Here is a 19,033-nt window from a genome sequence, read left to right as displayed (position 1 = left end):
ATATATAAAACATTGTGGAAGTGGGATCTCATGTGTAGGTAATTTCTAAAACAGCTATCCATCTATTGCAATTAGCTCTCATAAAGTCCATTTAATGGAAGGTGAATGTGCCTTAAGCCAGCCCTGGTAACTGTGACCACCAGGAGGCATACCAGTGCCACAAAACCCCAGACACAACCACCATGACTCAAGTCTTGGGTTCAAATACAGGGTTTCATTATCACAATGTGATGGACAGCACCGATGGGCTAGCACCCTGTGAACGATTGAGTCTGGTCCTTTAACAGGCCAGGAGGCCAGGATGAAGGAAAAACAAAACATTTCATGTCTTCTTCAGGAGATTGAAAATATGAAAAGTGTGTTGGCTCCGGTGGGCATGGAGTAAGGATATTTACCCAGCAGGATGTCCAGCACAATGGGAATGGACAGGGGAGAAAGTGGGATGTGGCTATGGTCGCTTCAGATATGCTAGATAGCAGCATCCCTGAGTTAGGATTCCCATAAGGAGACCCGCAGAGCATGCAGGGACCCAGAGTCACTACACTGGTTACCTGTGTCATTCAGAATTGACTTTAAAATTCTGCTTATGGTTTATAAAGCCTTAAATAATCTCGCCCCATCTTATATATCGGAATGTCTGACACCTTATATTCCAAATCGTAACCTCAGATCCTCAAATGAGTATCTCCTTAGAATTCCAAGAACAAAATTTAAAAGAAGTGGTGAGGCGGCCTTCTGCTGTTATGCACCTAAAATCTGGAAATGCCTGCCAATAGGAATTCGCCAGGCTGATACAGTAGAGCAGTTTAAAACACTGCTGAAAACACATTACTTTAACATGGCCTTTTTATAACTTCATTTTAATCTTAATTTAACTTAATCCTGATACTCTATATGTTCAATCTCCTTAAAATAACCATTCATGGTGGCTCTAAAATCGGTACTGACCCCTACGCTCTTTTCTGTTTCTTTTTCCGGTTTCTTTGTGGTTTCTTTCTACTCAAAGCTTCATGATGCTCCAACAATGATGGACGGATTAAAAGGCAGAAGTCTACGTGACCATCATCATCAAGTCCTTCCGTGAGAATCCTAAATCCAAAGAGGACTGTTTCATTTATGTTAGGTAGAATGCCCAGAGGGGACTGGGCGGTCTCATGGTCTGGAATCCCTACAGATTTTATTTTTCTCCAGCCATCTGGAGTTTTTTTTTTTTTCTGTCCCCCCTGGCCATTGAACCTTACTCTTATTCGATGTTAATTAATGTTGATTTATTTTGTTTTATAATTGTGTCTTTCATTTTTCTATTCTTTAATATGTAAAGCACTTTGAGCTACTGTTTGTATGAAAATGTGCTATGTAAATAAATGTTGTTGTTGTTGTTGTTGAGTCCAATGTAGCAGACCTCTTGGGTTTTGTGGGGGACGCCAGAGGGAGTTGCTGGGATTTTAACCTGTGACTTGATTGTGGTGGTTGTATCTGAGGTTTGGGGCTCTGTTACGTCCCATAGTGGTCACAGAACCTTTGGCTCAAGTATATCAGTAATATACAATTACATCTTTTCTGTATGCAAACATCCTCTTTGAAATTAAGTTTTGGATTAATGAACTATTCCCTTTCCATTAGGACTTTTGCCTAAATAAGTCCTTGTCATGCATGCACATCCAAGGATCTCCTTGCTGGCTCATTTGAGGTAGGCGGTAACCCACCGAGATGAGAGGGGGCGCTGTCACTAACTGTGTCGTCTCCTTTTTCCCTGCAACTCTCAGAAACCTCCCAATGAGGGAAATCAGGTTCGCCTTTTCTAGTCCTCCTGTTATAAAAAGCCCAGCTGCCTCCATTGAGTTGACTTTTGAGACCAGTTCTTGATGAATGTGAGCTCTACGGAAGACCTCTATTTGTTGTAATGGCTAAAGTTAAAAGGTTAATTTTCCTTTATGTTTTGTACTGGGAGGGGTTACGTTAGCTATTGCCAGAAGGCACTTGTTTAAGCTTATAGAAGAAAGGCAGGGAATTAAATGGGACTACCCGGCTGGTGTTCCAAATTTTCTTCTTTTGTTCCGGTTCTGTTTAGATCTGTGCCCGGCCAGCTCACACCCTACATAATTTAACCTTCAAAGGGATCTTTGGTATTTACAACTCCTGGAGGATGCAAGCACTGATATAGTTCTTGGCAGCTCCCAAGCTGACTAATGCTAATAATGGTGAGTATGAGCAGGAAGTATTAGATTATTTTTATAATAAATATTACCACGTGAGCCAGCCTTACCAACTCCCACAGTAGTTATGTGCTTTTTGTTTTCCTTGTAACTTTGGAGAATTGGCAATTAGATCAACTAAGCTACTATCATAGTAGCATAATAGTAATTTTTGTCTTTCATTTCCAGGAGAGGAATGAAGGTCAGTAGGACCAAGACAGAATAAATGTGTGTAAATGAGATGGAAGTCATAGGAATGGTGAAGATGCAGGGAGTAGAGCTGGCAAAGGTGGATGAGTTTAAATACTTGGGATCAATAGTACAGAGTAACAGGGATTGTGGAAGAGAGGTGAAAAAGAGAGTGCAGGCAGGGAGGAGTGGGTGGAGAAGAGTGTCAGGAGTAGTTTGTGACAGATGGGTATCAGCAAGAGTGAAAGGGAAGGTCTACAGGACGGTAGTGAGACCAGCTGTGTTATATGGGTTGGAGACGGTGGCACTGACCAGAAAGCAGGAGACAGAGCTGGAGGTGGCAGAGTTAAAGATGCTAAGATTTGCATTGGGTGTGACGAGGATGGATAGAATTAGAAATTAGTATATTGGAAGATCAGCTCAAGTTGGATGGTTGGGAGACAAAGTCAGAGAGGTGAGATTGTGTTGGTTTGGACATGTGCAGAGGAGAGAAGCTGGGTATACTGGGAGAAGGATGTTAAGGATGGAGCTGCCAGGTGAGAGATAAAGAGGAAGGCCTAAGAGAAGGTTTATGGATGTGGTGAGAGAAGACATGCAGGTGATGGGAGTAACAGAGCAAGATGTAGAGGACAGAAAGATATGGAAGAAGATGATCCGCTGTGGCAACCCCTAACGGGAGCAGCGGAAAGAAAAAGAAGATTTCCAGCTGAACCTAAATTTTATTTTGTTCCTTCCACACACACAGGAACTTGTTGTGAATTTTGCAACTACTTAGACAGGCTGATTATCCCCACAAAACAATGCTGTGAAATGACTGACTTTTTTTTAAGGTGACTCCGCAAAGTCTAACTTGGGATTATGAACACGATAATCGAACATTTGTTAGGATCTCACAAAGGTCGCCCGAGGGCCAAGTCAAAGACATGTGATGAGGAAACAAAAGCACTGAAAAAAAAAACAACTATTTATTATTAAAGGATCAGGCTTGTGTACTGATAGCGAGCTAGCAGTGTGGAAGTTTCTTTGAAGGAAAAGCACGAGAAGAGGCATGGTAAGGAAAAGCAAAAGGGTCAAAATCACAAAATCTACTGCACAATGTCAAAGCCAAAAATCGAGATCAAAAAAATCGCAAGCAGGAGCTGAAACTCAATAGTAACTAAGCAGAGAGAATAACTAATCACAAAATGGAGTGCCAAAAAGGGGTTTTGAAATCTGTAAACCTAGATAGGGAGATGAGCCAATGGCAGTGGTTCTCAACCTGTGGGGCAGGCCCCCCTAGGGCGGCAGGAAGTAACAAAACGGGGGGCGCGAAGATGTGAAAAAAAGAAAACAAGAATAAAAAATATGAAAAAAAAATCTGTTGAAACCAAAACAAATTAACTTAAACTACATTCTGATACTAGAACAATAAATATAGAGTTAGATAAATGTTGATAAAAGTTAAGTAGGTATAATAAAATATGCATCTACATTTCAAAAAAATGTTAGGGGGGGCGCGATTAAAACTGTTATGAAAACTCGGGTCGTAAATACTTAAAGGTTGAGAAACGCTGGCTCATGGCATTTTAAACCCTTAATGTGTTAATGTGGGCCACAATCCATGACTGCACATCCCTAAGCCTAAGAACATGGGCACTGCCTTACAATAACAATGGAAATACAAAATAGCAACAAGCTAATTAAAAGGTCGGGCTCAGTAATCGGGCACACTCTGCACCCCATGGAGGTTAGGAGCATATAATTATGGCATGCTGCTGCACCCACCACACAACAAACCACCTGGATTGGGGACCCTAGTGTAGCGGGTGACACCTCAGCATTACAATGGAACAGCGTGAGGCTTTTTATTACAGTGGCTGGAGTGCCAGTCCTGCCATCAACTCCGATGTAAGTCCGTGGATATGCTTGCAGAGCTGGATGCAGATTAACGTCATGCCCAGGGTGGAGCAATTGCAGGTTAAGGATACAAGGATACAAACTGGCAACCTTCTGATTGCCAACACAGATCCGTAGCCTCAGAGCCACCACTATTCCCCCTAGAGGTAATAGCAAAATAACCAAGATAGTAGTGAAAACAGTACAAAATCATTCAAAACAACAAAAGTAAATCTTAAATAGTAGAAAAAAACTAATGGAACATCTGGAATCTAAGGCTTAATTAGCCTCTGCAAATGAGTGCTCAACTTTGTAAGCTGGGGTCTTATGCCAACAGAACTGAGAGAAAAAGTAACAACAAATTCTGTGACACCAAGCCAAAATTGTAGTCAAACGAAACATTGCAGAAGTCTTGTCACTATTTTTGTTTTAAACACCCCTAAAGAAAGACATTATATTTGACTTTAAAATACTGCTTATGGTTTACAAAGGCTTACATAATTTCACTCCATCCTATATTTCAGAATGCTTGTCACCATTCACTCCAAATCGTAACCTTAGATCTTCAAATGAGCGTCTGCTTATAATTCCAAGAGCAACACTTAAAAGAAGTGGTGAGGCGGCCTTCTGCTGTTATGCACCTAAAATCTGGAATAGGTTACTGATAGAAATTCACCAGGCTAATACAGTGGAGCACTTTAAAAAACTGCTAAAAACCCATTACTTTAACATGGCTTCATTTTAGTGTAACCCTGATACTCTGTATGTGCACTGAATTATCATTTTTATTACGGCTCCATAATTCGTACTAACTTCTACTTTCTTTTCTGTTCTTTTTCTGGTTTTCTGTGGTGGCTATCTGCGCCACCACCACCACCACCACCTGATCAGGGCACCGTGCTGTCCCTACATTGATGGATTGAAGGCCAGAGGTCCACATGACCATCATGTGAAGCCTGTAAACCATGAGGACTGATTGAGATCATTTACATTTGGTAGAATGCCCAGTGCGCACTGGCTGGTCTTGTGGCCTCAGAACCCCTGCAGATTTTGTTTTTTTTTCTCCAGCCCTCTGGAGTTTTTATTTTTTATTTTTTTCTGTCCTCCTGGCCATCGGACCTCACTTTATTCTTTGTTACTTAGTATTGCCTAATCTTATTTTTATATTTTTCTTTCTTTATTTATTTATTTTTTATTTTATTTATTTATTAATTTTATTACAATCAATACATAGCAATCAAGTTTTACAAAAAAAAAGAATTATGCTAAGAACAGATCGATCCCCACCCTTGAGAGAGAGAGCAAGCCAAAGCGTGTAAAATTTAAGGCTTTTAAAAATACCTAAATCAACAAATTCTCTGTGCTTTATAAAATCATTTCAAAATATTACTGATTAGATCCTGCCATGTTTTGAAAACAGTCTGCACAGATCCTCTAACTGAGTATTTGATTTTTCCAATTTTAAATAATATAACACATCAGTTTCCCACTGACTTAAAGAGGAGAGTTTGGGTTCTTCCAGTTTATCAGAATAAGTCTGCGTGCCAACAGTGTAGTGAATGCAATCACAGTTTGTTTGTCTTTCTCCACTTTAAGACCCTCTGGAAGAACCCCAAACACAGCTGTTAATGGGTTAGGAGGGATTGTGAGTCCAAGACTGTCTGAGAGGTAATTAAAATTTTTGTCCAGAATAATGTTAATTTGGAGCAGGCCCAGAACATGTGACCTAGTGAGGCTGGGGCTTGGTTGCAACGTTCGCAGGTTGGATCATGCCCTGGAAACATTTTGGAGAGTTTTAGTCGAGACAGATGTGCTCGATATATAATTTTGAGTTGTATAATTGTATGCTTTGCATATGGAGCTTGAGTGAATTCTCTGCATTGCTACTTTCCACTCCTTTTCTGATATATTAATTGAGAGGTCATTTTCCCAGTGTCCTCTTGGATCTTTGAAAGGAAGGGATTGTAAAAGGATTTTATATATTGTAGAGATGGAGTCTAACTCCTTGAAATTGAGCAATAATTTTTCCAGCGTGGATGAGGGTGCAAGATGAGGAAAATCTGGAAGGTTCTGTTTAACAAAGTTCCTGATTTGAAGATAGTGAAAGAAATTTGTAGCTGGAATGTTAAATTTGGAATGTAATTGTTCATAGGATGCAAAGGCGTTGTCTATATAAACATCTCTAAGCAAGTTAATTCCAAATTTTTCCAGATATTAAAACTGCATATGTTTGTGAGGGTTGAAAGAGGTGGTTCTTTTGCAGGGTGCCACAGAAAGAAGCTTCTCCGTCTTAAAATGCTTTCTACATTGGTTCCAGATTCTAAGTGAGTGGAGCACAATTGGGTTATTAGTGTATTGCCGATAGCGTGTGTTTATTGGAGCACAAGCAAGGAATACAAAGAAGTACTGCAGGATTTTACTTCTATTGCGGTCCATGCCTGTGTATGTTCTTCTATTTGTGTCCAGGTTCTTATCGACTGTATATTTGCCCAGTAATAAAACTGGAAGTTAGGTAGAGCCATGCCGCCTTCTGCCTTTTGTCTTTGTAGGGTCGCTCTTTTGATGCGTGGATGTTTAGAATTCCAAATAAATGAGGTTATTGTTGAATCTAATTGCTTAAAGAACGATTTATTAATGTATATTGGTATGTTTTGAAATAAAAAGGAGCTTAGGAAGAATATTCATCTTAACAGTGTTAATTCTTCCAGCTAGTGTGAGATGAAGGGTTGACCATCTATGCAAGTCTTGTTTAATTTTTTCCATACAGACACGAAATTTTGTTGATAAAGAGCTTTATGTTTACTTGTGATGTTTACCCCGAGGTATTTAAACTGTTCTGCAATGATAAAAGGAAGGGTGTCTAATCTAATATTATATGCTTGCGAATTCACGGAAAGAGTACACTTTTATTCAGATTAATTCTGAGACCAGAGAGCTTTTGAAATTCTGTGAGTGCTGCTAAGACTGCAGGCACAGAATTTTCTGGGTCCGATATATACAGTACCATGTCATCTGCATATAATGAGATTTTCTGTTCCAGTCCTTCTCTGCTAATCCCCTTTATCTGATCAGTATTTCGACAATGTATTGCCAGTGGTTCAATGGCAATTGCAAACAGCAGTGGTGACAAAGGGCATCCTTGTCTTGTGCCACGTTCTAGTTTAAAGTAGTCTGAGCAAATGTTATTGATGCAAACTGAAGCTTCTGGGTTAGTATACAGTAATTTAATCCATGCACAAATGTTGGGCCAAACCCAAACTTCTCCAAAATAGTAAAAGGTATTTCCATTCAATCATGTCGAATGCTTTTCTGCATCCAATGATAATAATATTTCTGGGGTGTTTGATTTAGTTGGTGAGTATATTACATTAAACAGGCGTCGAAGATTTGAAGATAAGTGTCGGCCCCTAATAAATCCAGTTTGGTCTTGTGATATTATGAGGGAGCACTTTCTCCATCCTTCTAGCTATGATTTTAGAGAGTATTTTAACGTCGTTATTCAGAAGTGAAATTGGTCTGTATGATGCACATTGTAATAAGTCCTTATTTTGTTTTGGAAAGACAGTGATTAGTGCTTGGCGAAAGGTTTGTGGAAGAGATTGGTTATCTCTGGCTTCTGTAAATGTTGCTAATAGGAGGGAGCTAGCTGAGCGGAGAATTTCTTGTAAAACTCTGCAGGGTAGCCATCAGGGCCTGCTGCTTTTCCACCTTGGAGTGACTTTATAGCATCCAGTAATTCTGATAATGACAGAGGTTTATCGAGCTCCTCCACACTAATAGCGTCAATTTGTGGTATCTGTAATTTATCCAGAAATGCATTAGATTGTATATTGTCTTCTTTAAACTCAGTAGTATATAGGGATTTATAGTAGTCTCTAAAAGTGTACATTATATTTTTGTGTTCGATGATTTTATCTCCATTCGTGTTAGTAATTACGAGATTGCGTTGCACTTCTTGCTTGTGAATTTGTTGCGCTAAAAGCTTATTAGCTTTCTCTCCATGTTCATAATAATGATGTCTGGATTTGTAAATTAGTTGTTCGGTTTCTTTAGTTGTCAAGAGGTTTAATTCTGAATGTAGAGCCTGCCTCCTCTTATGTAGAGTCTCGCTTGGTAGTCTGGCATGTTCTTCATCTATTTTAGTAATTTCACTTTTTATCTCTGCTACTTTCTTCGCTTCGGATTTATTTCTGTGGGAAAGATATGAGATAATCTGTCCTCTTAAGAAGGCCTTAAGAGTTTCCCAGAGTATTCCTGCAGAGATCTCAGGGGATGTATTTGTCTCTAGAAAGAATTCAATTTGTTTGGATATAAATTCAGTACAATTCTCGTCAGCTAATAGAAGCGGATTGAGGCGCCATCTCTTGGGGTGAGTGTATGGGGCTTAGTAATTTCAGCTCCAAGATCATCGGAGCATGGTCTGAAATAACAATAGCATCGTATTTACAAGATTTAATCTTAGGCAAGAAGTTATTATCTATAAAGAAGTAATCAATCCTTGAGTAGCAATGATGTACTGGTGAGTAGAAAGAATATGTTCTTGAATTTGGGTTTAAAAACCTCCAGGGATCTGATAAGTTGTGATCAGTTATAAACTTTGTAATTATCTTTGCGGTGTTAGTTGCCGTTCCCCCTGTGGAGGAAGTCTTATCTAAAAGTGGATTTAGAACACAATTAAAGTCCCCAGCCATTATAAGTTTATGAGTGTTCAGATTGGGAATGGATGCAAATAAATTTTGTATAAATTCCTTATCATCAACATTAGGTGCATAAACATTTATCAAAATCTTTATAAAAAATCTTTAAAATTTTTATTTTTTCTTGTAAAGCACTTTGAGTTACATTATTTGTATGAAAATATGCTATAGAAATGTTGTTGTTGTTGTTATTTTTGAAGAGACGCCAATACTTGAAAGTGTGCTGCTAGGCACTGCCATCTTACATATCTATGGATAGTGATGATATATGAAATATCACTATTTTTTAATTTTCAGTTTTCTGAATTTGGATTATGATATTTTAGCTTTGTTATTTACTGTTTTCTTTGTTTTGTTATCTTTTTCCCTGTGCTCTTGTTTATTCCTATTTATTTAGTTTATTTCTTTTGAGTCCTTTTTTTCTTGGTTAATTAATTGAATTTTTTTCTTGTTTAGTTTTATTTCTTATTTTGTTTCCTATTTCTTTCATTATCTCATTGCAGTGCTCCCCAAAACACTGAACCAGAAAAGCAGAAAAATGGGCAAATGGATGGAAATGTTTTACCGTTAGGAATGCTCAGCAGTTCCCCAGCACTGCACCTCATTTTGACATCTGTACTGTTAAACACTGAAACTTCAAACATCGTGACATTTCTTAAATAAGTTCATACACTCACTGAGCAAATTCTTGGGGCCACTATTCCTAATATTGACTACGGCCTTCTTTTGCTCTCAAAACAGCTTCAGTTCCTCATGGCATGGACTCCACAAGATATTGGAAACATTCCTTTGAGATTCTGGTCCATGTTGGCAAGTTTGTATCATGCAGTTTCTGCACATTTATTAACTACATATTCATACTGCAATTCTCCCATTCTCCCACATCCCAATGATGTTCTATTGGATTCAGGTCTACTGACTGGGAAGGCCACTAATGAATACTGAACTCTTTGTCACGTTCATGAAGCCAGTGCATTTGCTTTGTGACATGGTGCATTATCGTGCAGGAAGTAGCCATTAGAAGATGAGTAAATTGTGGGAATAAATGGGTACACATTGTCAGCAGCATGTCAACAATTCACAAATCGGCCATGATATTCAATAAATAATTGATAGGCATTATGGGTTCCAAAGTGTGTCAAGAAAACATTCACAACACCATTTCACCACCACCACAACTACCACCAGGCTGGACTATTGACACAAGGCAGGTTGGGTTCATGGATTCATGCCGTTGGCACCAAATTCTGACCCTACCTTCTGTGTCCTTCAGCAGCAATTAAGACTCGTCTGGATGTTGCATTCTGACCTTCCTCATCAACAGAACTGCTGGTCACTGGATGTTTCTGTTTCACGCACCATTCTGACTAAACTCTACTATTGTGTGTGAAAATCCCAGGAGACCAGTGGTAACAGAAATACCCAAACCAGCCTGTTGAACATGACACAGTAGAAATCACCGAGATCAAATTTTGTTCCCATTCTGGAGTTGGAAGTGAAGATGAACTGAAGCTCTTGAGTGGTTATCTGTGGGAGTTTATGCATTGCATTGTTCCCACATTATTAGCGGATTAGATGATTGAATGAATAATCAGATGCACAAGTGTTCCTAATAATTTTCTCAGCAAGTGTAGACCATGCATATCACTGATAAAGCAACAAGGATACTGCTTATTTCGTTACCCGTATTCCAGATACTAGCTTGACGAGCAAAAAATGAAAAGATATCCCAAATTACATGTGCAACCACATTGTTGGAGCCAGTCTTAGAAAACTATTGTTTAATGTTAAATGCATATAGTGTTTGCTTATTTTCTATAGAATGTCAGATCCTTATAGTTACTATGATATGGTATAATCTTCCACCTCTCTGTAAGTTAACATGAGATAGAACTATCTTAACTATATCTCAATAACAGAATGTTAAATAAGCCAGTGTCACAGACATGTGCATGGGAGGCAGCCAAAGGGCTCAAAAGAAGGTAATTCCCAGATGGACCAGGGGTCTCAGAGTGCATTAATCCGTTCTCTTATCTCCCCACAGGCCAAATGTGTGAAATTCCACTTGGCTCCCACGATGTCACTTCCAGTTCCGCCCCAGAAGACGTCACTTCCATACCAGCTGAAAAGCCCTCCTTCTAGTGACCTCACTTCCGGTTCTGGTCCCAAGATCCCTCCTCTTCTTGCTTTTCAACCTTTATAATGCACTGGTGAGGCCTCATCTGGAGTACTGTGTGCAGGTTTGGTCTCAGGGCTACAAAAAGGACAGAGCAGCACTAGAAAAGGGTCCTGAGAAGAGCAACTAGGCTGATTCCAGGGCTACAGGGGTTGAGTTATGAGGAAAGATTAAAAGAGCTGAGACTTTATAATTTAAACAAAAGAAGATTAAGAGGTGACATGATTGAAATGTTTAAAATGATGAAGGGAATTGGTACAGTGGATTGAGACTGTTATTTTAAAATGAGCTCATTAAGAACACAGTGACACAGTTGGAAACTTGTTAAGGGTAAATTTCGCAAAAACATTAGGAAGTTTTTCTTTACACAAAGAACGCTAGACACTTGGAATAAGCTACCAAGTAGTGTGGTAGACAGTAAGACATTAGGGACTTTCAAAACCTGACTTGATATTTTTTGGAAGAAATAAGTGGACAAGACTGGAGAGCTTTGTTGGGCTGAATGGCCTGTTCTCTTTTGTATCCGCCATGTTTCCTACCCTGTTCAGTTCTGTTTTGGACTCTTATCTATAAGGACCATTTTTCTCAACCCTTTTGCATTTGCAGCCAGTTCTCAAGTATACGGAAGGCTGCCCAAACCTCTTTGTTATTTACCACATCAGTTAGGGAAATAGTCTTACTGCTAGCATGGACTACTAGATATGTTTGCAAATGGGAGATGGTATACAGTTTTCTGGCCGTGTCTAACATGCTTACGTGATTAACTTGCATAATGTGCCTCAAGTATGACCAAACTTAGAGAAATGAGATTTACAAGATTTATAAGACATAAACAGAACTTTTCCTTTTTGTTGCTATATCATCCATCCATCCATTATCCAACCTGCTATATCCTAACTACAGGGTCACGGGGGTCTGCTGGAGCCAATCCCAGCCAAAACAGGGCACAAGGCAGGAAACAAACTGCGGGCAGGGCACCAGCCCACTGCAGGGCACACACACACCCCAGGGACAATTTAGAATTGCCATTGCACCTAACCAACAACAACAACATTTATTTCTATAGCACATTTTCATACAAACAGTAGCTCAAAGTGCTTTACATAATAAAGAATAGAAAAATAAAAGACACAATAAGAAAACAAAATAAATCAACATTAATTAACATCGAATAAGAGTAAGGTTCAATGGCCAGGGGGGACAGAAAAAACAAAAAAACTCCAGACGGCTGGAGAAAAAATAAAATCTGTAGGGATAACCTGCATGTCTTTTGACTGTGGGAGGAAACCGGAGTACCCGGAGGAAAACCACGCAGACAACATGCAAACTCCACACAAGGAGGACACGGGATGCAAACCCAGGTCTCCTAACTGCGAGGCAGCAGCGCTACCCACTGCGCCACTGTGCCGCCCTTTGCTAAATCTATTTTTCTCTATTTCTGTGTGAACTATTTTGCTTGGAATTTTCACTAAAACTTTGAAAACGAAGATATTTTGTCTGTGGAATTATGCGATTACCCATCACACTGGTGCTTGAATCATCCTAAGAAGCAAACTAAAAGCCGCAGAACTTTGGTCATTTTGGATAAACACAGCTACACACATCCTAATACAAGCATATACAGCAGAGTAATAACCTGACACATTTCAACTGTCCTTCTTCATTTTGTTTGCTGTTTATGTGACTGGAAACTCGCAGACTTTTATCACTTGGCAAAAAAATGTTTTTCTCTAATAAACACACCCACACTCACTTAAGCCATTCCAGTTTTGAGACAGCAATTAACTGAGCCCACACATCTTTGGGATGTTCAATTTAAATCCATTTATTTTTGTATAGTACTCTTTTTGTGTAGTACATAAAAAGTTAAGCTATGTGAGATGAATATCGCATGACTCAGAGAAAAACCAATGCAGACGTGGAGAGAGAAGGTACAGACTCCTAATAGGCTGTGCCCATCACCATCGCGATGCCCCTTTTTCAAACAAATGATTTTTTGCCATAGTTAATGATCAGATTAATTCTTCACACTTTGCGAAGGAGGACCTGCACCTTATAGGCAATGCTTGTCTCTTTTGACAGGCGGTTTGTGATAACATTGTGTATTGTATTGTATCACTCCCTCCATTTTTGACACCCACTGCACGCACGCCCAATCTACCTAGAAAGGGGTCTCTCTTTGAACTGTCTTTCCCGAGGTTTCTTCCATTTTTTTCCTGCAAGTTATTTTTTGGCAGTTAGAGAGTCAAGGCTGGGGGGCTATCAAAAGGCAGGGCCTGTTAAAGCCCATTGCAGCACTCCTTGTATGATTTTGGGCTATACAAAAATATATTGTATTGTATTGTGTTGTATTGTATTGTATTGTAACATTTGTTTGTTAACTCATTGTTTATATTTTCTAGTGTAATGTATAAGAAATTCTGTAAGAGAGACAGAGATAGAGAGTGGTATTAGTGCCTGATTATATTGTATCACCTTGTTTCACAGGGTGAGGTGGCGGCTCTCTGCAAATATTTTAGAGGCTGCACAGGAATGGAAGCTGAAGCAGCAGCCAGCCGCTGGTCAAGGAAGATAAGCACAACGTTTCACTCCAGAGGATTCAAGAAACAGAGCAGACCCTTTCAAAGAAAGCTGAGCGGACTGCATGGGGCAGCGGCAGAGATTACTTAGAAAAGGAATCGGAAGATGAATCCTAACCAAAGTAACAAGCCAAGAGTCGTAACTGGGAAGTCAAAAAACAAATAACCAAGACTGATTACATGTAACAAAAATCACATTGAAGCAGAAAGGGCAACAGTTCAAAAACGAATAAACACACATGTACCCAAGGCCAAGATATTCATTTCAGATCATTGCCAATTTGCTTTCAACACAACAAAGCAATAAAGGTTGTAGGGTTTGAGTTGAACCCAATCAAGGAAAACCTTTATGCCCTTGACGCACATATGCTACATGCTGCACAATTGTGGTTGACAGAAACAGATGTGACCACAAGATTCCTTGACCTCTGAAACCTTGAAAACAAGGGCAAAATAATTTTATGAGGTCAAGGAGAATTTATAAGAAATGAAAAACAGAGGCCTGATCATCACCAAGCAGGTGTGAATGCTTGCCATGGCTTCAGTAACGCTGAGGAGTGTGATGAAGAATTTTAGAAAGTGATTTTGATTTCAGATATCACCATAATACCCTGATACCAACAGTGCTCATGATGCAGGGGAATAACATGAGGCTCGCCTTGTCTTTGTTGTGATTGTTCCCATTATTAAAATTATCTTCTGAACTTCCCAGGTCCTATTCACATTTTTTCTTTTGGAAATTATATTTTATCTCTATGAAGTACATTACGGCAGAGGTTCTGTGATTTTCTATTTTTAACAACAGATTGATTTTATTTTTGGTTATGCTCATCAATTGTGAACAGTAGGGGGTGCTCCAGCTCCCCAAACCCAACACAAACAAGCACAGATGAACATTAAAACGCAAAGAGTCTTTTATTTATTTATAAAGGTTTCTCAACCACAAATACAGCAAGCCCAATATATGGCACACTCCTTCACTTTTCCTCTCTCCGTTTCTCACTGCCTCTCCCCTCCTCTCGCAAGCTTCGTCCTCCCGACTCAGTCTCCATGATGTGAGGCAGGCAGCTCCTTTTATTTTAACCTTCTAGAAGTGCTCCCGATCTTCCGAACATGTGGTTTGTCAGCACTTCCGGGTGAGACAGAAACCCCATGATGCAGGGACTCCCCAATCCTGCAGCTCCTTCTGGCGGCCTCCACGGAACCCAACAGGGCTGTCCTCATGGACTACAATACCCAGCATGCCCTGTGAGCACTCATGTGGAAATCTGAGCCTGGGTTTGCTGCCATCTAACGCCCTGGGGAAGATAACCATGTATGAACTATGATCTCCCTGTTCTTCATCCTTAGGGCATCCCTGCTGGGTAAGGACGGCAGCCGTCCTTCATACTATCTGTCTGTGACAACTGTGTTTTATTCATCATTCAAAAGCCTTTTGCCTTATAAATGTTCCCATAATGCATATTGTAGAAAGTTTTAACCAAATGGCTGCTGTTATGTGAACTGCATGCAGCTCAATTGAAAAGAAAAAGTTAGAGAACTACGAAGCTCAGGGTTTTTCCCCTGCTTGCAGCAAACTCTGTACATCATTATCTTTAACTGCCTCAGGGTACTCTATAACATACATATACTGTAGGCCCATGGATGTAAAATATGGTCAAGTCAGCCATTAACTCAGAACTAATTTGTGTTTTTCACCCTGTTAGGATAAGTTTCAGCTCTCTGAATCTAAAAGCTGATTAAACAAGTTGAGAAATTTGATGAACGAATCATAATACTAGCAGTCAAAATATAACATTAATGAAGCTAAAGTAAGAGCCTGCTATCTGACACACTCAGAGTCATAGTCAAGGCTGTCAAGGACGACTACCTATCTTGTGCATTTTTTTTTACCTTTTATTTTGCAAATCTACTGGAGATAGATAGATAGATACTTTATTAATCCCAAGGGGAAATTCACATAATCCAGCAGCAGTATACTGATACAAAGAAACAATATTAAATTAAATAGTAATAAAAATGAAAAACATGAAAAAAAAAAAATGAAAAAATAAAAATAAAAAAAGCAGACAATAAAAAAAGCAGACAATAACTTTGAGTAATGTTAGCATTTACTCCCCCGGGTGGAATTGAAGAGTCGCATAGTGTGGGGGAGGAACGATCTCCTCAGTCTGTCAGTGGAGCAGGACGATGACAAAAGTCTGTCCCTGAAGCTACTCCTCTGTCTGGAGATGACACTGTTAAGTGGATGTAGTGGATTCTTCATGATTGACAGGAGTTTGCTTAGTGCCCGTCTCTCTGCCACAGATGTTAAACTGTCCAACTTTAATCCTACAATAGAGCCTGCCTTCTTAACAAGTTTGTCCAGGCGTGAGGCGTCTTTCATCTTTATGCTGCCACCCCAGCACACCACCGCGTAGAAGAGGGCACTCGCCACAACCGTCTGGTAGAACATCTGCAGCATCTTACTGCAGATGTTGAAGGATGCCAACCTTCTTAGAAAGTATAGTCTGCTCTGACCTTTTTTACATAGAGCATCAGTATTGGCAGTCCAGTCCAATTTGTTATCCAGCTGCACTCCCATGAGGGGCCTGGGCCTCCTAAAATCTACCACCAGCTCCTTGGTTGTTAAGATGTAAGTGGTTTGAGTCGCACCATTTAACAAAGTCTTTGATTAGTTTCCTATACTCCTCCTCCTGCTATCTGACACACTCAGAGTCATAGTCAAGGCTGTCAAGGACGACTACCTATCTTGTGCAATTTTTTTTTACCTTTTATTTTGCAAATCTACTGGAAATAGATAGATGTACATAACAAGAAATAAAATCAATCTGTTGTTAAAAATAAAAAATCAAATAAATCAAATCTGTTTTTCTATAAACATAGACATGAACATCCATCCATTTTCAAAACCCACACACACAAACACACACAGAGACTCACATGGGGTCCAATTTAGCACCCAACCTGCATGCCTTTGAACCGTTGGGAGGAAATTCACACACTGGCAAAACATGCAAACTCCACGCAGGACTCACCCGGGACTTTTTGTGAAGCAGCAGCGCTCTCACTGCACCGCTGTGCCACTCCCGACAAATACATGCAGTTATTTATTTACTTTCTTCCTATTTTTGGCATCCTCTTTAATAGCTCCAGCAACTGCCCCTTTGCCATGGACTTTTTTGCTGGAGGGTGACACCATCTGCCAGTAGGAAACATCTCAGCACTGAGACACGAGGGAGCCCTTAGGTATAAGAATTATACGGATGGGATTCATTTAATTTAGACATTAAAATGCAGGAAGACACTGCAGCTCTATATTTATATGTTTTTTCATAAATAATTAGCAGAGGTTGACTGTTTTTTAAGAATGTTGCTGGCTGCCTCCAGTAGCCCCCTGAACACTGACACATATGTGGGGTTCAGCTACTTACTTATTATTTCCTATATGCATATCCTACACTTCTTAACACAATAAACACTTTTGGCGCAGCTGGTGGCAGCAGCACTCTGTGGCAGGGTGTGCCGGTCACTTTGCTTTGTGTTACTCATAGTGGGCGTCCCCAGTGCGCAATCTCTTCTGTCATCTTCTGCAAACTTGTGATGGATGTTTTCTTGCTGTCTGAAACGTTTTTTGGTGCTTTAGCATATGATGCTATGGTCTACCCTGTCTGTACACCTGTCTCTCCATATGAAGCAGACAATGGAATAACTTTGTTAGAATTTATCACACTTATATCTTATTTTTAGGAGACTTTTGAAATTAGCTTGCTGTACACAGTTTTGAAATTTCTGTCAGTCTCCCATTGAACAGCAATGGCAAATTTACAAGCTTGTGTATCTTAACAAAGAGAATGATTCTGAGTGACTTCATCTAAAAATTAATGTCAGTTGAGGGTGGTTACTTCAACTTGTATATTCTTTCTTTCTTTCTTTTTCTTTCTTTCTTTCATTTTTGACATCCACTCCTGATGGGTGCTGAAGAAAGTACTAAAAGTGCACATTGCTGCAGAACACAGGATGGGGCGGGGTCGGATGTTGCCATAAAAGGAAAGTACAACATTAGATGTGTACAATAAATATTTAATTTGCTAATAATATCAATACAGATGTACTGGTATTGTTCATTTTTTTTTATTATTGTCAAGCTAAGTGCCATCTCTTATTGTGCAGGAGAAGGTTTTGTCATATGCTAACAGTCTGGCTTCTTCTTCATCCTGCTGTCGTCTCTGTGTTTAAGCAGCATCATCTGTGAAGCTCAGTCACAGCAGCTCACTTCTCCTGCTCCTTATGTAGAGATACTGTATAAGAAAGGCGGCGCTGTGACATTTCATGTTACAAGAATGAATGAAACGTGTACTCAGTATTTCTGTGACACTAAAGACAACATCCCAGCTGCATTACCTAAAGTTTATAATGATTTAATATTTCTCTGATACTGTAATTTATCAACAAAGTGCCACAATGATGTGCTGACTATCATGTTCGTGTGCAGCCAACAGCTTTAGCTTGAGATATCAGCAGAGATTTTAAATCTCCATTGGGTTTTCTTTGAAACATTTTATGTTTAAGAAATTTGTACTCCAATTAGCAGCAGACCCTCCACATCCAACAACAACTAACAACAGCACTTGGGTTGGAATTTGCTAGATGGGAAAGCAATTTCAGCCTCATGATATTGTAAAAGGGTATTAAAAACATATTTTATGTGCACTGCTAGTACATGTGATTACATTTTGTTATTTTTGAATATGACTCACTGTTACAAGCCAAAGTAATAAACAAAATCATAATAAGAAACTGTTTGATGAAATGATTACAAAATGTAAAACTGCTCCAACTTTCAAACCAGCAAAGTCTCCAAGCATATCTGAATGTTACACCGTGAAGACATTTTCTAACGTCTTGTTTTTTGTTTTTGCATTGTTTCTTGTGTGGCCTGCAGGGGGTGCTCAGCTTCCCAAACCCGACGTAGACAGACGCAGGACACAACTTCAGCACCACATGTTTTTTTATTAACGCTTTTCAACTGTTCCCCACCTGCCCAGCACATTATACAGTCCAAAATACAAATAAGCACAGTAAGAAAGCACCAAGCACTTTGTCTTTGCCCTCTCATCTTTCTCTCTATCTCTTCTTCTGCCTCCGCTCCTCCTCCTGCATGCTTCATCCCTCTTCCTCCCAACTCTAACTTTTGGAGCAGTGGCAGCGGGTTTCTTTTTTCCTGCACTCGGAAGTACTTCTGGTGGCCTGCTAGTGAGGTCCAGAACCACTGCTAGCCGAGAAAGTAGGGCGACAGAGTCCCTGCAGCAACCCCTGGCA

Source organism: Polypterus senegalus, chromosome 6 (genome assembly GCF_016835505.1).
Source record: "Polypterus senegalus isolate Bchr_013 chromosome 6, ASM1683550v1, whole genome shotgun sequence".
NCBI classification, from domain to species: Eukaryota; Metazoa; Chordata; class Cladistia; order Polypteriformes; family Polypteridae; genus Polypterus; species Polypterus senegalus.
This window is presented reverse-complemented; position numbering follows the sequence as displayed.